This window comes from Narcine bancroftii, chromosome 10, assembly GCF_036971445.1.
Source record: "Narcine bancroftii isolate sNarBan1 chromosome 10, sNarBan1.hap1, whole genome shotgun sequence".
Classification (NCBI taxonomy): Eukaryota; Metazoa; Chordata; class Chondrichthyes; order Torpediniformes; family Narcinidae; genus Narcine; species Narcine bancroftii.
In genome coordinates, this window is record NC_091478.1 from 64636119 (window position 1) to 64643538 (window position 7420).

Consider the following 7420-nt stretch of genomic DNA (forward strand, 5'->3'; position numbering starts at 1 on the left):
ACAAACATAAAAATTAAAATAAAGTGAAAGTAAAGGTGGGAAGAAAATGGCAGCGAAGAAAGAAAAGTCGAAAGCAACGGGAAGAAGAGAAGTAGAAAGGACGTCGGAAGAAGAAGGTGAAGGCCTTACCTGTCCGAGGAGGCCCACTGCGGAGAGAGAAGCCCGCTCCCTAAGGTCAGTCGAAGTCCCGAGCTCGGTACTACAAAAATGGCTCGCGGAGCCAAGCAAAAGTGCGCAAACGCGCATGCACGATGCGCATGACAAAAAAAAACACCGACGGGAGGGGGGAACCAGCTGAGGAGTCGATCTCCACAGCTGAGAATGACAGCTACAGCACAACAACAAGAAGAGAACATAGAAAACAATGAGAACAAGAAAGAAGAGAGTAAAAAGAAATCAAGGAAACAACAGATGACCAACCCAGAGGAAGAAGAAGAACAGAGAAATGGAAGAAGGGAAAGGCAAGACAATGGATATTTTTTTTAAAGAAAATATGAAATCAGTAAAAGAATGGCAATCACAAGAATTTAGTGAAATAAAAAGAATTAAAAGTACAGAAGAAAAAATGAATAGATTAGAGATGGTCATGTCAGATATAGGAAAAAGAGTGGACAAGGTGGAAGAACGAGAAACAGCCGTAGAAATGGAAGTAGAGGACTTAAAAAAGAAATTAGAAGAATCTAATAAAAAAGTTAAAGAGACACAAGAGCTGTTAGCTCAGAAGATAGATATAATGGAAAATTATAATAGAAGAAATAATATAAAGATAGTGGGCCTCAAGGAAGATGAAGAAGGCAAGAATATGAAGAATTTATAAAAGATTGGATCCCCAGGGTCCTAGGAAGACCAGAATTACAGGAAGAAATGGAAATAGAAAGGGCACATAGAACATTAGCCCCGAAACCACAGCCACAACAAAAACCAAGATCCATTTTAGTAAAATTCCTAAGATATACAACAAGAGAAAATATATTAGAGAAAGCAATGAAGAAAATAAGAGAAGATAAAAAGCCACTGGAATACAAAGGTCAAAAAATTTTTTTCTATCCAGACATAAGTTTTGAACTCCTGAAGAAGAGAAAGGAGTTTAATACAGCAAAAGTGATCCTATGGAAAAAAGGATATAAATTTATGCTAAAGTACCCAGCGGTACTTAAAATAGTTATTCCAGGGCAGCAAAACAGACTATTCTCGGATCCAGAGGAAGCACGAAAATTTGCAGACAACTACAAAACAGATAGAGAGATGAAGACATGTAACGAGAGTAAAAATGACCACGAACTATATATATATATATATATATATATCTTTATACCCCAACCCACCAATTTTCCCCTGCAACCGCTGCAATCGTGTCTGCCTGTCCCGCATCGGACTTGTCAGCCACAAACGAGCCTGCAGCTGACGTGGACTTTTTACCCCCTCCATAAATCTTCGTCCGCGAAGCCAAGCCAAAGAAGAAGAAGAATATATATATATATATATATAAATATATATGTGTCTATGTATATATGTGTGTACATGAGTGTATCCGTATTTAAAGGAAAATATATAGAGTATAGATAAGAATAAGGGAAAGAAAGGGAAGAGAGGAAGTAAGGAGGGAATTAAGACAGTGACCTTTGTTATAAATGAAAATTAAAATCTTTTCTGGGGGGGCTGGGTGGGGAGGAGTTACAGTCACTGCGAAATCAGTTGACGCTTGCGAGTGAATTCGCAAATCCAAATGGAGAGGGGAGATGTGGTTGCCCGACAAGGGATAAAGGGCAACTCAGGAAGGGGAGGGGATAGTGGGGTTAAAGAAATTTTAGATGGGAGAATAAGGGAAATGTTTGATGTTTTAGAAATGTTGTCTTATAAAGTGTTCAAAACAAGAAAGCAGAAATGGATAAGAAGGAAAGGTGGTGATGAGGAAACGGAAAGGAAAGATAAACAAAGTATGAAATGGCTATGTTGAACTATATGACTTTAAATATTAACGGAATACATAACCAAATCAAAAGGAAGAAACTGCTAAATTTACTGAAAAAAGAAAAAATTGATATAGTATTCGTGCAAGAAACACATTTAACTGAAATGGAGCACAAGAAATTAAAGAGAGATTGGGTAGGACATGTAACAGCAGTGTCATATAATTCAAAAGTCAGAGGAGTAAAAATGTACCAATTAAAATAGAAGAGGAAATAATAGATCCAGCAGGGAGATATGTAATGATAAAATGTCAGATATATTCGGAGTTTTGGAATTTATTCAATGTATATTCACCTAACGAAGAAGATGAAAATTTATGCAAGATATTTTTTTGAAGCTAGCAGACACGCAAGGGAACATACTAATAGGAGGGGATTTCAACCTTAATTTGGATTCAAACATGGATAAAACTGGGAAAAAATTAACAGAAAGAACAAAGTAACCAAATTTATAATTAAATCGATGGAAGAAATGCAACTTTTGGATATATGGAGGAAACAACACACAAAGGAAAAGGAATATTCATATTATTTGGGTAGACATAAAACATACTCAAGAATAGACCTATTCCTGTTATCAGCTCGTATGCAAGACAGAGCAAGAAAAACAGAATATAAAGCTAGAATATTATCGGATCACATTTGAAATAGTAGAAACACAAGAGATAATAAAAAAAACTACCGAATAATAAAACACCAGGAGAGGATGGATTCCCAATAGAATTCTATAAAACATTTAAAGATTTATTAATTCCTCCCCTCCTGGAAGTAATCAACCAGATTGATAAAACACAAAGCTTACCAGATTCATGCAAAACAGCAATAATTACAGTAATACCAAAGACAGGGAAAGATCCACTCGCACCAGCGTCATATAGACCAATATCTTTACTTAACACAGATTATAAGATAATAGTTAAACTATTAGCAAACAGATTAGCCGACTATGTACCAAAAATAGTAAATCTAGACCAAACTGGATTTATTAAAAAAACGAACAACAGACAATATTTGTAAATTTATTAACTTAATTCATGCAGTAGAAGAAAATAAAGCTCCAACAGTAGCGGTTGCTTTAGACGCAGAGAAGGCCTTTGACAAAGTAGAATGGAATTATTTATTCAAAGTTCTACAAAAATTCAGTTTACCAGAGAAATATATTAATTGGATTAAAGCATTATATAAGGGGCCATTGGCAAAAGTGACAGTAAATGGATATATATCGAAACAATTTAAATTAAGCAGATCAACAAGGCAGGGATGCCCACTATCGCCCTTATTGTTTGCGTTAGCTATAGAACCACTAGCAGAATTGATAAGAATGGAAAATAAAATAAAAGGGATAAAAATAAAAGACAAGGAATATAAAATCAGTTTATTTGCAGATGACGTTATAGTATACTTAACAGAACCAGAAATATCAATAATTACATAAGAAATTGAAGGAATATGGAGAAGTGTCGGGATACAAGATTAACGCAAATAAAAGTGAAGCAATGCCAATGAATAATGCGGATTTCTCAAAATTTAAGAAAGAATCACCATTCAGATGGCAAATGCAAGCAATATGATACCTAGGTATACAAATAAATAAAAACCTCAGCCATCTATATAAACTCAATTATTATCCACTAATGAACAAATTACAGGATGACTTAGAGCATTGGAAAAACTTACTACTAACACTAATAGGAAAGATAAACTGTATTAAAATGAACATTTTCTCAAGGATACAATACCTATTTCAGGCATTGCCAATACACTTGACAGAGAAATTCTTCAAGGAGTTAAAGAAAGTAATAAGGAATTTTTTATGGAAAGGGGCGAAACCGAGGATAGCACTAGATAAATTAACAGAATGGTATAAACAAGGAGGCTTACAACTGCCAAACTTTAAAAATTATTATAGAGCCGCACAATTAAGATACCTATCAGATTTTTATCAAACAAGGGAAAAGCCAGATTGGACTAGATTAGAACTAGATAAAATAGGGGAGAAGATACCTGAACATATTATATAAATGGCTTGAAAAATTGGTACAACGTAGGAATTCTCCAGTATTACATCATCTGCTCAATATTTGGAAGAAGATTCATGTAGAAAGGAATAAAACAAATTACCAATTACCAAAACTAATACTGACGCAAAATCAGCTAATCCCTCTTACAATAGATAACCTTTCCTTTAGAGAATGGGAGAAAAAAGGGATCAAAAGAATGGAAAATTGCTTTTCAGGAAATAAATTATTATCCTTTGAACAAATGAAAGATAAATATAATATAACTCACGATACAGTGTTGGCATACTACCAACTGAAATCCTACTTGAAGGACAAATTTGGAAGCAGTCTGAGGTTACCAGAGGGAAGTAACTTTGAATATGTGATTACAGACACAATGATAATCAAAAAATTTATAACAAATATGTATATTAAACTGCAAGAAAAGGAGAATGAGGAAACAAATGATAAAACTAAACAAAAATGGGAACAAGATTTAAATATAAAGATAAAGAAGGAAACATGGGAGAAGTTATGCTCTGGAACTATGAAAAATACAATAAACACGAGGTTACGTATGATACAATATAACTGGATACACAGGCTATACATTACACCTCAAAAGTTAAATAAATGGGACTCAAAAGTATCTGACAGATGTTTTCGCTGTAAAAAGGAAATGGGAACAACAATTTATGCAATTTGGACATGTGAGAAAGTGAAAAAATTTTGGGAAGATCTAAACCAGATATTAAATAAAATCACAAAAAGCAATATACCAAAAAACCCAGAGATCTTCCTCCTAAGTAACATAAAAAACAAAGAATTTGGACTTGATTTGGATGGTGCACAAAAAAGATTCGTTAGGATAGCCCTAGCTGTAGCAAAAAAATGTATTATGTCAGCCTGGAAATTAGAAGATAACTTGAGAATACAACAATGGTATATAGAAATGAATAAATGTATTCCATTAGAAAAAATAACATATAATTTAAGAAATAATATTACAATATTTGAACAAATATGGGAGCCATACATGAAACACAATAGAGAAAACCTACTGGGGACATCTACCACCTAAAATGACAGAAGGAGAAGGAAATGAAAAGAATTGGCTCAGTGGAATTTCTTGTTTATTTTTATTGAGTGACAGCATTGTTTGACGGGTTTGGTGTATCTTGGATTCTGAACTTTGGATGAATGGGAGGGGAGTTAGGGAGGATGGGATGGGAAGAGGGAGGGGGGGAGAGGACGACACTGTATATATTTAAAAAGAAAAATGTATGTATCTTGATCAATGTGGTTTATAGTGTGAAAAATAAAAAAAATTTAAAAAAAAAGAACAATTGGTGAGCTCAGTGACTGCAAAGGGTCAGGTATTCCAAAGAAGACCTCCACTGCTGATGACAGAAGAATTCTCATCATTTAAAGAGCCTGCAGAATTCTGTAAAAAGGATTTTTGAACAGATGAGACCAAGATTAACCTGATTCAGAGAGATGGCAAGAGCAAAGTGTGGAGGGGTAAGCAACTGCCCAAGATTCCAAGCATACTATCTTTGCCATGGTTTGCATTTCTGTTCATGAAGTCTTCTGTGGATAGCAGTCATTGACATATCTACACCTGTCTCCCGAAGAGTGTTTCTGATCTGTCAGATAGGCATTTGGGGATTTTTCTTCATTATGATGAGAAATCTTCTGTTATCAGCAGTGGAGGAATACCAGTCCCTTTGCGATTAGTGAGCTTACCAGTGCGCTCTTTCTTAATGATGTTCCAAACAGTTGACTTTGGTAACCCTAAAGTTTGGGTGATATTTTTGTTTTTCAAATAATGGCTTCTTTGACTTTCATTGGCACAACTCTGATCCTCATGTTCAAAACTGGCAACTACAGACTCCAAAGGTGATCAAAAGCTTAGAAGGAAGCCTAGTTCTGTTATACCCACACCAATGAAGCAATTAAACATACTTGAATAATCACAAATACCTGCAAAGCCAGATGTCCCAAACATTAAGGTGCCCTGAAATGTCAAACCAAAATGCATACAAATAATCTTGAATAAAATCTGGAATGTGGACTTTAATTGCATGTGAATTGTTTGATTACAAATTTAAAACTGTTAAGCACAGGGGCAAATAAATGAGAAAAATGCCTTTGACCTAAACATTATTGAGGGCACTGTATATATACAGTACAAAAATAAATAAATATTGTTAAATTAATAGTAGAGTCTCAGAAGGTTTGTAAAAGCAGTTCAATCATTCAGCAGTTTCACTGCCTGTGGGAAGAAGCTGTTCTTCAGCCTGGTGCCTCTGGCTCTGATACTCCTGTGTCTCTTTCCCAACAGGAGTAGCTGGAAGATGCTGCTTGAGGAGTGATAGGGGTCCTTAATAATTTTGACTTCAGAAAACGCACAACAAATTAAGTAATCGAGAAAGAACAATGACATTGGAATTTGTAAAGATGCAGTTGGAATAATGCACTCTTGATTGGCACACACACACACACACACACACACACACACACACACACACACACACACACACACACACACACACACACACACACACACACACACACCCACACCCACCCACCCACCCACCCACCCATCCATCTTTGGCTTATAGATTTATAAAGGGGGTAAATGTCCACGTCAGCTGCGGGGGCGGGGGGTAGGGGTATGTGTTGGTGGGAGTTTGCGTGGGTGGTGGTTTGTGTGGGTGTGGCAGTGAGTGTGTGGGGGGTGGGTGGAAGTATGTGTTGGTGTGGGAATGGGTGTAGGGGTATGTGTTGATGTGGGAGTGTGTGTTAGAGGTGTGTGTGTGTGTGTGTGTGTTTGTTTGTGTGTGCATGCACGTGCGTTGGGGTGTGTGTATGTATGTGTACACAATGTATAGATACTCCAAAATTCTTTTTTGTTGCAGCCAAACAGGTTCATAAGGTACACCAACCACAATAGTATTCACTAAACTATCACAATATGCCAAGGCAGGAAAAGGGATAATATAAAATGATAGATAAATATTCACAGTTGCAGTTTGTGCAAGAAAAAAAAAAGCAAATTCTCAAGAGATCTTTTGATGGTCCCAAATTAGTTTATGGATGAAAATAGTACAGGAATATTCAGGAGCATGACAGCTGCAGGATAAAAACTGTCTTGAACTGAGAAGTGCAATACTTCAGGTTTCTGGCCCTTCTGCTTAAAGGCAGCAGCAGGAGGTTGCGTACAGGGTGTTGGGGTCCTTTCTGATATTGACTGCCTTCTGTTTCACATAGATGAGGTCAGTGCTGTGATGGACTTGGCTAGGTTTGCCACTTTTTGCAGCCTTTTGCCTTTCTGGGCATTCAAGTTACCAAACCAGGTTGTGATGTAACCAGTCAGTATACTTTCTACAGAATACCTGTAGATGTTTGATAGAGTATTCAATTAAGTGCTAAATCTTCTGAGAACTC

General features: G+C 36.1%; 1 protein-coding gene across 9 annotated transcripts in view; it reads right to left on the minus strand.

Moving 5' to 3' along the window:
- The window catches only part of LOC138744644 (matrix metalloproteinase-15-like), a 108761-nt gene that overhangs the window by 21788 nt on the left and 79553 nt on the right, over positions 1-7420 (minus strand). The window lies entirely within an intron of this gene.